At 35.4% G+C, this 16,606-nt stretch overlaps 1 pseudogene; it reads right to left on the bottom strand.

Moving 5' to 3' along the window:
• Positions 1-519: 519 nt before the first annotated feature.
• LOC116624132 lies at positions 520-905 on the bottom strand (annotated as a pseudogene).
• Between the last annotated feature and the right edge of the window lie 15,701 nt (positions 906-16,606).

Raw genomic sequence — 16,606 nt, 5'->3', positions numbered from 1 at the left:
ATCAGAGACAAATTTTTACCATCTTTTCTAATTCTATGACTTCTGTTGTAGGGAGAATCCCCCAAGAATATTCATAAATAAAGCATCTCTTGTTATCCCTCTGAGAAGTTCCCCCCAACCTCAATCCCAAGTAAACAAGGCTGACCTAATTTTGGAGAGAGCTCGCAGTCATCTGAGAGCTGCATGATCTATTGGTGGTGCTTCCTTAAACACTTGGAGCTATTTTATAACCATTCTTAGGGTGCCATCACTGTGTTTTCAGGAGGAAACCAAGTCCATGCCTAGATACTATGTAAGAGGCATTAATTCAGGGGCACAAGAAAGTATTATTGGGGTTCTTCCAAGTGAGACTTAACAAGAGTTGACCCTACCTCTGATATAGCCAGCCTCCTGGCTGGCTGATAAATCTTAAAATTACCAATTTAGTTCAAATAACAGTCTGGTCAAAGTTTTGTTTTTTTTTTTTTTTTTTTTTTTTTTGTTTTGATACCATTTGTTTTTTTTAAAAAAGAGACATGAAAATTATTTACATGATGAAAGATTTCACAACTTCACTGGAATGGGCAGCTTCACTTCATGCCATTTTAATAATGATTTCAGTCCACATACTTTCCGAGAATGTCACCATCTCTAAATAAGAAATAATCCTTGACATCTAGAACTACTTTGGTGCCTCCATATTCTGGGAGAAGAACTTTATCTCCAACTTTCACACTAACTGGTTGAATCTCTCCACCCTTTCCTTTAGAGCCCGATCCAACAGCTACTACTGTTGCTTGCAACACTTTTCCTTGAGATTTTTCTGGAAGCATAATACCTCCTTTGGTTACAGTTTCAGCTGCGCTCCTTTCAACTAAAACTCAGTCAAAGAGAGGAAGAAACTTTCTAAACGCCTGCCCTGCCATGACGCCGGTCTGGTCAAAGTTTTTAAAGGATGAACCAAGAGGAGTCAGTGTAATCCATCTTGTTTGTCTGCACCACCAGCCAGGTGGTTTTCATCTGCCTCAAAAAGAGACTGAGAGTGTAGACAAAGAAAATACCCATAAAATATCTATTGGTGTTTTCCTACAACTTAAGGAAGTTGTAGGAGTGGGGCCATTCCTGTTGCTCCCAATAGATTGCTCAGTAAGTTTAATGGGAATGACAATCTGATTTTAGTCAAAGCTTACTGTTGATGAACAGCAAACCCAGAAGTCAGTTAAATTTAAACCTGTTGCAGTTTTGGAGTGCTGCACAAGGTTATTTTCCTTCATGAGTAAGGCTGCAGGATGGTTCTAAATGACTAAGATCAGTAATGCCAGTTTCACCTCCCTAGGCGCTTGTTTGGTGTTCTTCTACCTCCACAAAATTGGTATGTTCCATTTCTTTTTTATTTATTTATTTATTTTTTTCTGCTGCAATCAAGGTTTCCAGATGTCTCTTACTGGAAGATACCCTGGCCAGCCTGCCCAAACCAGCCCTGGTAAGGTATTCCAGATTCTTCCAGCTCTGCCCTTAGGGAGAAAATGTGCACTTTTGGAGGTTAAGGCTTGGAATCAGGCAGATGCTAGGTACCCTATACCCCCAATACCCCTCCTGTGACCCGGCCTTTCTCGACATTGCCATGTTCCAAGTCCCTGGCTACCCTGACCTGAGCTGTCCGCGCATGTGTAGTCTGCACCCTGTGGCAGGCTTTTGGCTTCTGGGGCCCTCCAGACTTCTGGAGCTCAGGCAGGAAGCCAACCATGTAAATAGCCTTTAGGGTGGAGGCAGCCCACCACCAGAAAAATCTTTCCGAGGTAGCACGTTCAAACTCTTCCCAGTCCCCATCTGGAATGGCTGCCTGATGAGGTCCTGGGCTTCTCCAGCAATGGCGGCTCCCGGGTGTCAATTTTTGAATGACACCCAGTTCAGCCATCTGGCCCGCCTGCGGAAAGGCAGTCAAGATTCCTCCAGCTCTGCCTTCAGCGAGAAGGTTAAGGCACGTTAAGGTTTAGAATTAGGCAAACACCCGCTACTTACAATAACCTGCTCCTGTGACTCAGGCTCCGTCAGCACTTACCCTGTTCCAGGTCCCTGGCATACCTCGTCAGCCACCCTTGGGCAGCCGGGCCCTGCAGGCCCGTAGCGCCATAGCCCATCGCCCCCAACCACCTGCATAGCCTCCAGGATGGAGGGAGCCCACCCCCTGGACATCACTGTGAGGCGTTCGCTGAAATGGGCGATAGAGCCCACATGGACTTACTGTCTCCTGGGGTCCCAGGCTTCTGCAGCAATCAAGGCTACCAAGTGTCTTTTATCGGAGGGTGCCGCAGCCAGTCCTCACAATCCAGCCGTGGCACGGCAGTCCAGATTACTCCGGCCCAGCCTTAGCAGAAATGTGTGTATTTGTGCAGGTCAGGGACTGGAATCTGGCAGATGCCTTTTAACTCCAGGAACCTGCTCCCCAGACACAAACACTGCTCTTCCAAGGCTCCGACTTTCCAAGCGTCCGACTACTCGGACCTGCGCCTGCGTGCACATGCGCAGTAGCACTCCTAGCGAGCGGCGGCAGAGCTGGCCCTCAAAACCCGTGGGACTTTGGCCAGGCCTCAACCACCTGCATAGTTTCCAGTGTGGAAGGAGCCCACCTTCTGAAAATCATCCTGAGGTAACATGCGCAAATGGGCAACAGTCAGTCCCCGTGTGGATTTGCTGCCTCATGGGGTCTGGGCTTCACAAAGAACCAGGATTCCCAGGTGTCTCCTACCGGAGGGATACCCTATCCTGCCAGCCTGGCTCCTCCCTCACAAGAGAGTTGAAAAACCTCCAGCTCTGCTTTCCATGGGAATAGGCTCCAATGGCGGGTAGGCATTGCGGCTTAAGGCTGACGCTTTGGACCCCCAGTGCCGTCTCCTATGACCCAGCCTCTCCTGTTCCAAGTCCCTGGCAAGCTTCTGGTGTATTCCATGTGAATACAGACATACCTGTATCACCATATTATTGCACTTGGCTTTATTGCGCTTCACAGATACTGCCTTTTTTTTTTTTAATAAATTAAGTTTGTGGCAATCCTGCATTAAGCAAATCATTTGGCGTCATTTTTCCAACAGCATGTGCTCGTTTCATGTCACGTTTTGGTAAGTCTCACACTTCAAACATTTCCGTTATTATATTTGTTATGGTAATCCGTGGTCAGTGATTATGATTGGGTGAAAGCTCAGATGATAGCAATTTTTAGCAATAAAGTACTTTTCAATTAAGGTATATGCATTTTTTTTTAGACATAATGCTATTACACACTTGAGTACAGTATAGTGTAAAAATAAATTTTACCTTGGGAACCTGAAAAATTCATTTGACTCGCTTTATTATATTCTTCACTTTATTGTGGTAGTCTGGAACTAAGGTATGCTTATATATATATTTTAAAGATTTTATTTATTTGACAGAGCACAAGCAGAGGGAGAGAGAGAGAGAGAGGGAAGCAGGCTCCCTGCTGAGCAAGGAGCCCAATGTGGGACTCGATCCCAGGACCCTGGGATCATGACCCGGGCGAAGGCAGCTGCCGAACCAACTGAGCCACCCAGGCGTCCCAGTATGCTTATATTTTTAATATCATCTTTTTCTAATCATCTCCTACTTACACCCAGAATTTTCTTCCAAAGAGATCTGATGCAAGAATGAGAAGAGCATTTTTATAAAACTTGCAGAGACCCATTATGTCTCTGACTTTAGCCCACAAGAGCCACTGTGGGAGTCAGTAAGCGGTATTCTCAACCACATGGTCATTATCTTTATAACTTAGGACCATGCCAATCCAATAAGAGAACCAAGTTAGCTGAATCAGAATTATGTTTGAATCCCCCACACTCCCTTTTGGAACATGTACTAACGAGGCTGGTCTGGAACTGATGTTAGGGACAAGAAAGCTGCATCATTTCCAGCAAGGTCAGAGTAGAATTCCTAATTCTAAAAATAGAATTCTTCGTCTTTTGTCTTATTCTTTACACAGCTCGCAGCTGATTGGAGATAATCCATTTTTGGAAACATCCACATTCAGTGACCCAGCTGACCATAAGTAGGTGAACCAGTAAGAGGTAAGGGAGGTGGTTTTTCCATAACATTCTTAATCAGATTAAGGTGTTTTCCTTCTATTCCTATATTCCTAGTTTGCTGGGATTTTTTTTCCCTTTTTTTTTCTTTGTATTATTAACCAAGAATGGGTAGAGAATTTTGTTAAATGCTTTTGTTTGCATTTAAAAATATTCTCATAGTTTTTCTTTTATTAATATGATGAATCACATTTATTGATTTCTTGGACTTTAAAGCAAACTTGCATTACCAGTATAGATATTACATATTATCTTTATATGTAGTTATCTTTATATCTTTTTATATATATATCTTTATATATTTTTGTGTATATTATCTTTATATCTTTACACATATATACATAAATATTACATATTATCTTTATACACATACATACATGTGTGTATATATATATAAAGATAATGTCTTAAATTTGCTAATTTTTAATAGAATTTTTGCATGTATCGTTATGAGAGATTCTATAGTTTTCTTATAAAGTATTTGTATAATTTTGTTATGAGGGTAATACTAGCCTCACAAAAAGAGTAGTTGAAAAGTGTTTCTTTCTCTTCTATTTTTCTGGAAATGTTGGCATTGAGTTAGTAATAATTCTTTCTTAAATATTTGAGGGAATTTACCAGTTAATCCATCTAGAATTTTCTTTGTAGGAAAATATTTATAATTTCAACTTCTTTAACTGGAAAGGGTTTTTAAGTTTTTAATTTTTTTTTCCTTTGGTCAGTTTCGGTAATTTGTGTCTTTAAAGGAATTTGTCCATTTCATCTTGGCTGTTGAATTCTCAACCACATGGTCAATAATGACCTAAAATTGCTTTTAATATCTCCTTGTTTTGATTTTAATATTAATAGAATCTGTAGTGATGGCTTTCTCTCCCGACATTGGTAATTTGTTTTTTCTCTCTTTAACTCTTGAATAATCTACCTAGAAACTTATGAGTTTTATTGATTTTTTTTTTCCAAAGAACCTACTTTTGGATTAACTGATTTCCTCTTTGTTGTTGTTTTAATTTACTCTTTTTGAGTTTTCCTCTTTATTATTTTCTTCTACATAATTAGGACTTTTTCTGATTTCTTTAGGAGTTTTAATAATTGATTTAAACCTCCCTCTCCCCCCATTTAAGGCCATGTTTTGCCCTCCTGGCACTCCTTTATCCATGTCCCCACATGCTTATATGTTATATTTCTTCTTATTATTATGGTCACATATTTTTAAATCCTCATGTTAATTCTTTCTTGACTGTAGGATTATTTAGAAGTATGTTGTTTAATTTCCAAAATATTTGGGGTTTTACAGTTATGTTATTGTTATTGATTTCTAAATTAATTTCAGTATTTCTGGTAGTTGCCTTTTTATTATATCCTGATTTCACAGTTGTTCTCTGCGGGTTAGTCATCTGATAATGACTTCTACCATTACTTTACATGGAAATCAGGAGAAAGATTTTTAAAGAAAATATTTGTCTAGATAATGAAAACCAAAAGTCAAAATATGAAAAATTTCTAATCTGAAAATATTAATAGAAAATCATTTATTTGTTTTTCACATCATAAACCTCTGGCCACCAATCCAAAGACACACAATAGTAAAGGGTATATTGAGCTAGCTTTGGTATCTGTCTTGAAGGTACTGTAAATTTATTATGGGGAGTTTTCTAAAAATTAATAGAAAAAGTGAGAGGGATCAAAACAGACTTAAAAGTTAGAAAATAGTTCTTTGTCTTGTTTTATATTGCATGTCACAGCTTCTGCTGTAGTGTCATTTGAAACACACTTGGTGGTAAATAGGAATGATACAGATACTCTAGGTAAATATTTTTTCTAGTTAAGTTGTACTTTATTACCATTAGTAGCACACGCACACACACACATGGAATCTTGGAAAAAATTTCTTTGGTAATTGTATTTTCTAATTTCTGCAACCAAGTGAAACTGGCTTGGAGTAAAAAACCTTAAAAAAAAAAAAAAAGATGCAGATGATTTTATGTTTTCTTGTTCGTTTGATTTTCACTGTCTTCATTCCATTACTTATTTCACAGGATATGCTTATGTAGTTTAAATCATATTAAAATATTAAGGTAAAAGAGCTCATATATTATAATTTGAATATTATCTGCATTAATTTCAATTTCTGTGGTGTCAAATTGTGCTTTTTTTTTTAAATTTCTCTTTTTTTGTTTTAGTAAGTATAGTATGATGAATGTGACTTATTTTTACTTTTTTAATGATTTTAGAACTTTGCATACTTGAGAAAGTGTAATAAACAGAAATTCTCATGTTACTTTCTTTTGAATTATAAAAATAGATGATACACTGGATATTATATTTTATAAAAAATAATTATTTAAAGATTTCATTACTATTATTTGCTTCTCTCTTTTAACATAAAACAGACAAAATTTTGTTTATCAGTAGTCATTGGTAGGTCGGTGGTCCTCAACTTGGAATGATTTTGCCTTCCAGGGAACATATGGCAATGTGTGGAGATAGGTTTAGGTGTAACAACTGAGGAGGTGCTACCGGCATCTAGTGGTTAGAGACCAGGATGTTACTAAACATCCTATAATGTGCAGGACAGCCCCCTGCAACAAGTTACTGGCCCCAAATGTGAAGAATACTGAGGTTGAGAAACATTTCGTTAGATGAATTCTGGTTATTATTATCTCCAAGATAGTATAATATGATGATTCAAAAATTATTTGTGTAAAATGTTCCTTCTGTTTCATATGGGTTAATAAAATTACAGAAAAACTAGTTTTTCCACTTTTAATCAGAAATTATGAAAGTATTGATAAAATTAAATCTATTAAATTAAAATTATTATTTATTGTTTAAGAAATTGAAAATTTCATCAAAAGGATACATAAATATAGAATTTACAATGACAACTTCATAAACAGGCTTAGCTAATTATAGATACAATTCTCAATAAGGGACCTTTCATAATACTACAATAAAGGAGGTGTTCTTTTAAACACTCAGAATTTTCTATAACTGATTTATGAACCACTTGTTGCTTTTTTTTTCTTCTTACAGCAAAACTTATTTAGTTATAGAAGGTTGTGGTATTTCACTAATGTATCCTCTAAAATAATAATAAAAAAACAGTAACCTTGCTGTAAAGGATAGAAAATATTGTCAAAAAGGTACATGGTCCATTAAAGGCAAGGCAATTCCACTCTCAGAACAGGTTACTACACAATTATTAAAGTTTCTAAATTTATCTTGTTAATTTTGGAGCTCCCTCTCCTCAGTTTTTAAAAATTTTTCTAGTGTCTATATTTTCACATGCTTTTTTGAAACCTGTAAATTTTATATCCTGATTCCATCAATAAGGTTCTTTGTAACTATCAAAATTAATGAATTCTGATTTACATTTCTTGAACCAAATATGAAAATACGTAGTGAGTAACAGTGAATTATCATATCTGACAATTCAGAAACTTGATGACTGAATTTTGGTAAACATACAAATTTTAACTAGCTTTACATTTAGGGTTTTATTTTCTTTAGCTTGGGGAACTACTTTGGATAAGATAGTTGGCTTACTTAACTGCTTCCCTATAGAAACATTTAATTTAAAAATATAATTTAATATCAGTTTTCTACTAGGGTATACAATATGAAAGATTCCAAGGACGTTGACATTTCAGTAATTACATAGTAGAGCGCACCCTGGGAATTTAATTATAGGCTTTCAGATACAGTCAATAATAAGCCAAATGACTATAAGAACAATATCAAATTTATTATTCACTAAACACTAATGAAGAATAATAGTTTGATATAAATTTGTGAAAAACAATTCAAAATATTTTATATGAAATTTATTACATTTAAATATAATGGCAAAGATTAAGCCAAGGAGTTATACTCCTCATGTTGATTTTGCCACAGAATAACTTATAGTGAGCATAATTTTTGCTTCAAAAAATAAATAAAAATTATTTATCTGAGTGTCTGAAATGTTTTCCCACATAAGTCATCTCCAACAATAGTTTATAAATTCTGTTTTTATAGAAATTTCAATGTTTTACTATTCCACAAAAATTAACTTTAATTACAAATATTGTGTTTGAAGGAGACAAACCCCTATATGCATATATTCTGTTTGATATAATAAATACAAATAATCAGTATATATGACTCCCTTTCATGGTACCCAGTTTGAACAAGCTAAACTAATCCACATGAAAAAGAAAAAGTCTGTAAAATAATAAGAATGATGGTTTCATGTGTACTGCAAAGTGAAAGTGATGGGCCATTTACAGAAATGTGCATGAACAAATAGGGTTTGCTACTCTTTCCGAATTAAAAGTCCCTAATAACTATAAAAAATATGGGCACTAGAGTGAATCATTTCATAAAAAACAAAAGCAAGCAATTTAAACCTTTCATAGTTAATCCATGTAGCAGGGAAGGTTCATACTTAGGGAAGGCCCATCTTGGAAAGGTTTGCCAAATGGAAAGGTTTATACATATGGGCCATAACATATGCATAGCTAGCTGAACCAACCCCTGCAACTAAATAGTAATTAGCATGGGGCAGGTTTTTTATGGCTGCTAGCATACTAGCAAGTCCTTCCTGACCTACATCCAAATGGACATATGATTACATAAAATGGGTAGTTTCTTTCTCAAGCATTTATTTGTGTGCAAAAATGTAGGATTTGTTTAACTGCCGCCAACTAAAGAACTGAGACCCATATGTTACCCCATAAACTTACCGGTTAGCAATTTGTTATAAGCAAGATGCAAATATTATGGTAAGCATTCAGAACGTTTATTCAATGAACCTTATGTTGTAAATGGAAACAACAGTATGTCAGAAAATTTCGTAACCACGATTTCACCACTGGTCCCATTTTATGTCTAATTCAGTTTCCAAACTCTGCAATTTTCAATTAAAGACATGAAGGTCAGCAGAGTTTTAAGTATAAAGTAATACATGATTCCATGTTGGGGGGAAGAAATAGTGAAATCTATGAGAGCTTGAAGAGTCTGTTCAAAGTTTAATTTTAAGTAGATCACAATAGACGTCTGAGGTATGTCAGACAGACTACGCTTTTGAATATTTGGTTAAATTTGGTTTGGATCTGAGTGGAATTTGATGAGGCCTAAAGACTATAGACAGCCCAGAGAATTGTAGAAATCAACATTAAATTAAGGGTTTAACAACTTCACCTTTATTGAGAGTAATTTGGGCATCAATATAACAGGTATAGTTTGAATCTAGCTCTATTCTAGGTATAAAGACATGGAGAGATTGAGGATTTTTAAAGTTCTAAAAGCTTTAAATTTTGCCAGACCAAACCATAGATTTATAATGAAAAATCAGAAATTGTGCAACCCAATAAGAATTTAAACACAGAAGTCTATTATAATTTTGAGGGGTTAAATTCTAGTTTTACTAATTGTACCTATTGCTTATAAATCATCAAGAAGAATGCTGTTCACATAATTTTGACATGTGAAAAATGGAAAGAAAATGTTGTAGACTTTTGAATAGATCATTGTTATGTGCATAACATTTTTTAAATTATTATTGACAGTAATGTAAATAATTTTAGTCTAGATCAGTTTTTGTCAGAAACTCTTAGACATTAATAAGGAAAGTATTGACCAATATTTTTATCTTTATCTTAGAATTTTGAAAATCTCAGTGTATCAATTAAGATTCTTTCAGTTGCAGGTGTTAGAAACCTAATTTTTAATGGCCTAAACATGAAATTTACTGGCTCACATTACTTCAGAAATAGTTCTAACTTCAAACATGGCTTAATCCCAAATCTCAAAACTGCTATAACATTTTTGTTTGTTTTCATCTGAATCTTTAGCTCTTTCTTCTTCTCTGTTGGTTTTATTACTGAGCTGACTACCCTGTGGTGGTAAGATGGCTGCTAGAAGCCCCAGAGTTTACATCTCCACACTTTCAAATTCAATAAAGATTTTCCTTTAACTCATAAGCTCTGATATACATTACCTTTTGCTTTATAAACTTTTATCATCCTTAGGTAAAGCAATTGGCTTTTTTGTTTTTGGTCTGATGTTTATTTCTATATTTTGTGATTCTAGAATGGTGCCTGGCACATATATATAACTCAATTAATAATTTTTCAGTGAGTGACTAAATGAATAAATAAGTTCTCCCCAAACTACATGACTGAGAATAGAGAAAAGTGGTTTCCCAAAAGAAAATTTTTGTTCTGGTATTAGAACAAGAGGGGATGGCTGCAGAAGCCAGATCAGCAGTTGCTAGATGTTAGACTAATCTTTCCAACATGAAGATGTCAAAACCTGTGTGTGCCTGGGTGATCGTTGAAAGAAACTCTGTGTTTCTAAAACTTAATTTTATCGTTGCTATAGAGGTCACTGGTAATGTTTCTTGAAAAGAATTATTCACTCAGTCTTTTTAAGATGATAATTTAAATACTGTTAAGAGGGGCGCCTGGGTGGCTCAGTCATTAAGCGTCTGCCTTAGGCTCAGGTCATGATCCCAGGGTCCTGGGATCGAGTCCCACATCGGGCTCCCTGCTCGGCAGGAAGCCCACTATTCCCTCTCCCACTCCCCCTGCTTGTGTTCCTGCTCTTGCTGTCTCTCTCTGTCAAATAAATAAATAAAATCTTAAAAAAAAAAAAAGCTGTTAAGAGATAGTGAACAAAAAAACAGGAATATGTTATGCTAAAACACTAAAAAAAAGTTCATTTTAATTTATTTCTTCTAGAGGAATTATACTTCCATATGCCAAAGTTAAATAATTTCATAATAATATGTAAACCAAACAAAACATGGTTGGAATCCTTAACTCTTGTATTACTATTTAAGCAATCTTTGTGTTACTTCCTAACAGTATTCTGTGAAACTCATTTATAGAAATATTTCTGTCCTAAAGATGGTCAGATCAGATAACTTGGCTTACATGGAGCTCCAGAGTTAAATCCAAGAATAGAGTTCATGCATCAGTCCCTACTCTCAGTACAATAGGTCCTCTTTACTCCATTAATATCAAATAAGGGAATACTTTACACAAACACTGGATGCTTAAATTACCCCTGTCGCCTGCCACAATGGAACCTCAGTAGATTTATAATGACACTTTTTAAATAGAAAAACAAGGCCTTGAACCTGATCAAGGGAATTTCATTTTCTCTTAAGACTCTCTTGGATAATGATTACAGATACTAAAAATCTGTAAACATACTCATTTTCTACTTAGAATAAATTTTACTGTATACTCTTGTAATTTTAAGAAAAAATATATCTTTGCATAAACATTTGTGGGATGTTTTTATATTTAATAACAACATTTATGAAAAGCATTTATTGACCCATAGAAAATGCTTAATAATTGTTGACTATGTTAATCTTTATTATTATTATTATTAACAAATGTTCTTTCTAGAAAGAGATTGAATATAACTAAAACTAACAGAAAAAATTCTCAATACAATCTACTAGCCAAAAATACTTAATATGTATCACCAAAGGGAGATTTTTTGACCTCCTACATAAAGGAATAGATACTAGTCAAACAGTTTTTGATCTCCATCAACATGACTACCTACCCAATGGTCTGGAAAGGCAGCACTATAATGGTATTTTTAGCATTCTCTTAGTTTCTCATGATAACATAAAAAAAACTATCCTTATAATATTGCTGTATTGTGATTTTCATCACTATTGCCAGTACATTGTTTTTAGGGAAAAAAAAAAACAAAAAACAAAAACCCCTTTACTCAGCTATGGAGTGGCCCATAAGTCCATAGGAATTGTTATGGTCATATATTCATAAGCTCAGGTTAAGTGTCTTAAATATTATAAAGATACTAAGAAATTAGCAGATTTCAATAATGAAGATGATGTTGAAAATAAAAAATAAAACAAGGAGGAAAGAAGAATGAGGGAGGGAATGAAGAAAGCAGAAAGAGAAAAAGAGAACAGAAAAAGAAAAGAGGGGATGCTATTAACTGTGTAATGTACTACAGTACTACAGAGAATAAGGGCAGGGGCCCCCTCCCTCCAAAATACGTTGGTTTAAAAAGTGTCACCTTGGGGCGTCTGGGTGGGTCAGTCGGTTAAGCATCTACGTTCAACTCAGGTCATGATCCCAAGATTCTCGGATCAAGCCCCATGTGGGGCTCCCTGCTCAGCTGGAACCTGCTTCTCCCTCTTCCTCTGCCCCTCCCCCCATTCATGCGCTTGCGCTCTCTCCTCTCTCAAATAAATAAAATCTTTAAAAAAATAAAAAATTTTAAAAAGTGTCACCTTTTTGTAACTAAAGAATACCTCAGCAGTGTAATGACACTCTGTTCTGAGCATGGAGCCTGATTGGGGACTGGATCCCAAGAGCCCAAGACCACAACCTGAGCCAAAACCAAGAATCAGACACTTAACCAACTGCATGCACCACCCAGGTGCCCCACTTAAAAAGCTCTTATATTAATAAAATTCTCTTTTGTTTCTATTTGTTGTCTTTTGGGATAGTGGATATTAATGGTAATTATTGAGATTACCTCTGACTCTTTCTATCCCAACTTTTCGTAAGCTCAGTGCTGGTTTTGAATTGAACCATTACATTTGAAGGTTGCTTCCTGCCAACAGTTTCTTTTCCACTCTGTCCTAAATGTTAGCCACAAGATGACCAGCCAGCCACTCAACAGAAGTACATTTAAACTCATAAATATCATCTTCATTAAAGGACATTATACACTTAAAAAGCAAGGGTGAAATGGGTAAAGGCAGTCAAAAGGTACAAACTTCAGTTATAAAATGAGTAAGTCACTGGGATATAATGTACATATATATATAACACTGCATTGTGTCTTTGAAAGTTGCTGAAAGAGTAGATCTTCAAAGTTATCACAAGAAAAAAGATAATTTTTAATTATGTGTGGTGATGGATGTTAACTTATTGTGGTGATCATTTTGCAATATATATAAATATATCAAATCATTAGATATGCCTGAAACGAATATAATGTTAAGTGCCAATTATACCTCAATAAAAAAAGAAATTAACTATTAAATATTAAAGTAATTGTTCTCCAAAGCTAAAACAAATTCAAAGTTTCCAGACAAATTTCACTTTCTTGAGTACACATTATTTCTTTGCAGGGAAAATATCTGTGAATGTGATTCATAAAAGTGTCATTAAAAAAGGGCATTTGGGATTGGAAGATAGAAGTTTTTCAGGTTTTACTTTACACAGAAGTTTTTGTTTTTGTTTTCTTCACCTAAGTTTGTAGAAAACTATAGCATCCTTACTCACCTCATAGGAATCTTCTTTTACCATGTAGAAGGGAGTATTTGTACTTAAAATAATCCATATAAGAAATAACAGCTTCCATTTTCAGATCCCATTGCTTCAAATATTGCAGTAGTAATTAGGGACATAAATAGACATAAGAAGAACAAGAGAAAAGTATATGTTAGCAATGCAATTAAGTAGAAGCAGAAAGTCTAGTGGTATAGTGCTAAAAATTGCAATTAGGAAAACATGTATTTTGTATGATTAACATTACTCCTAGTGATTCCAGAAAGTGGGCTATGGTGGATGGCAGAAATATAATCTGTGTTTTGAGATGTAAAACAAACAAAAGGAAGGTGTTACCTGGGCCAAGACCAGGATGAGTTCAGTAACTCTACCTTAGTTCCTCCTAGTTAAAGAGTATCTGTAGATTTTATTCCATTTGATGCAATTATTTGTCCTAACGTACATATTTTTAATCTGTATATCATTTGTATCAGAATATAGGTTTCATTTTTCATTCTTACCTCTCATTCCTTAATGCACTCTAATATTTTCTTCTCTTACTCATCACCTTCCTCTAAACATCATCACCTCTCCGCCAAAGTATGCTCAATAGGGTCCAAAATAATATATACCATCACTAAGTCCAATGAATAATTTTAAGTCCATATTTTTTTGGAATCCAGCATAGTTTAGGTTCTGTTTCCTAACTTTCTCTGAGCCCAGACTCCTCTGGTTTTCCTATTCTCTGCTATCCCTTCTCAATCTCCTTTGCAATTTCTTTTATTCATCCTATTAAATATTAGGATTACTTAGAGATTTTTCTAGGCCTACTTCTTATTTCATCTGACTCATCCTCCCTAGACAATTTTACTCCCCAGGTTTCAATTGCTATCTTTATAGAACAACTCTGAAATTTGTATCTCTATACCAGACTTGTCTTTTTCTCTTTTTCTCTTTTAAGTATTCAAAATCAACTGCTTACTGAACATTTTTAAATAGTGAATCATAGATTCTTCAAACTTAACCAGTCTAAAACTTAATTCATTATCTCACCCCCATTTTTTTTGCCCAACATATTCCTTCTTCTATTTTCCCTCCATCAGCAAATGAAATGACCACCCATTTATATAACCCATATAATGATATAAACTGCAAAATCCTATTTGATGCCTATAGCAGACACTGTCAGTGCTCTGTTCAGATCCCCTCAAATCCCTGCTTTTGTGATTTTGTTTGTGTCCTTTTCCAGGCTCCCTGTGCTTCTGTGTCCAATGACCCACACCTTCATCTCTTAAGAGAACCTTCCTTGGGCTACTAAGTCCATTTTGCCCAATGTGCAGAAATCCAGAGTGTCTTAGGAGTGATTTAGCCATTCAGCCAATGACTGATGATGATGATGCAGAAATAAGATATTTTGACTAGATTTGGTTGGCCTGTTTTATGCCTCTATAATACCCCAAATTTCTCTGTTGACTTAGTACACTCATAAATATTTGTACAATGCTTTCCTTCCCTGCTAGATTCTGAGTTTTTTAAGGCAGGAGACATAAGTGTTCTCTTTCTTCATTTTTCATTTGTGTAGGCTCAGCATCTGGCATAATGCCTGACACATAATAGGTGCTTTATAAATATTTGTTGAATGAATGATTTAAGAATTCCTTTAACTATTGAAAATTTTCCCAAGACGTACCTAAGTTGAGTTGGCACAACCAAGATAGATAATCACATTCCTTAGTTGGCAGGATCAGGTAAATCTGTACAGGTGGGAGGCATGCATTCACATGTAAACAAATATCTACGTCCTTAAGATATGCTGCATATTATTTTATGTACATATAAATGGAAGAATTCTAGACGGATTGTTTATAAAATACCAAATGGCGCTAAGTATTGTCTTGTGTAATTTTAAAAGAATAACACTAAATTTAAAGCTCTTAAAAGTATGGGATTACCTATGTCATTTCACATGTGTCTTCTAAAATCTTTCCCCAACTAACAAGAACAAAACCCCAATTTGGATCATACTCTTTTTGTTGCTGTTGTTGTTATTGTTGTTCTTACAGCTCCGCACAACTTTACAGAGCCCATGAACACAAGTGCTGTCTCATAGAATCCTTGCAGGTAGGCTCCATGCTCAAATGATCATTGGTGGTACAGCCAGGGCTAGAAACCATATCTCCTGATTCCCTCTCCAGAACATTTCCCTCTTCCACATTACTTAGTTCCTGCCCCAACCTGTACCCTAGACAGCCGCAATGGTCCTGATTCCTCTATTTTCTACCTGCTGCTTATGCCGCCCCACCCCCACCTTCATTATAGGCATTAAAAATAAAAAGTCATTTGCTTATGCTATTCACTTATTTTTTAAAATCAATTCAGACATTTTAATTCTATTTAATTTTCCTTCTTCCTTTGTCTTACACCTCTTCCCCTCACCCAATTATGTAGTGGCTTTTTCACATACTGGCACCAAAAAGCCAAATTCGGGTAAAAGAAGTCTCTTGTTTTTGCTACATGTTACCAAATAGTTCATGTTCTTATACTTGTCACTTCCTTTTGGTCCTGTTTTCATTTTTTCTGATATTTCTTTATTATGAGAAGAAAGGAAAGGGGTATCATAGTGGGAAAAAATGGGATGGGGGTGTCAGGGAGAGCAGAAAAGCAAAATAAGGATTTATTCCATGCTGTATTAGCATGTCATTTTAAGGCTTCTGACATCCCCACCCCTGCCATATCTAATTCATTATTAGGCCTTGTTGATTTTATCTCTGTAGTATCTCTCAAGTCCATCCACTTCTTTCCATTTCAAGCAACTTCACCATAATTTAGTCTTTCCCCAACTAGTTCCTGTCAATTTGCACCCACTCTTGCCCATCCACTATATGTCGTAGGCTCTAAACAGAATGATCAAAAAGGACTTTTAAGTCTCAAGCTAAACTCTATAGGGAATAATAGTAACAGTCATCATCACTATTGTTAAAATTTGTTCAGCACTTCCAATGTGCCAGGTACTATTTCTTTTTAATTGAACCTTTAAATGTAAGCAATCTCTTTTTTGCATGTTTAGGAGGCCAATCAATCTTATAATTTGCTCATACTGCTTTCTATATTTTGACAGGAAAACACATGCACACACACAGAGAAACACACATCAGTGTATATCCTAGGTGTTATACTTGCTTTAGGATGAATCATGGTAATGAACTATATTTTCTTGGCTCCTGAAAAAAAAATGGTTTTCTGAGTTGAATTATAAAATCTGTGTGTGGTAATTTTATATTA

Source organism: Phoca vitulina, unplaced genomic scaffold (genome assembly GCF_004348235.1).
Source record: "Phoca vitulina isolate PV1807 unplaced genomic scaffold, GSC_HSeal_1.0 scaffold64, whole genome shotgun sequence".
Classification (NCBI taxonomy): domain Eukaryota; kingdom Metazoa; phylum Chordata; class Mammalia; order Carnivora; family Phocidae; genus Phoca; species Phoca vitulina.
Note: the sequence above shows the minus strand (reverse complement) of the source record. Positions and strands in the feature narration are given on the sequence as shown.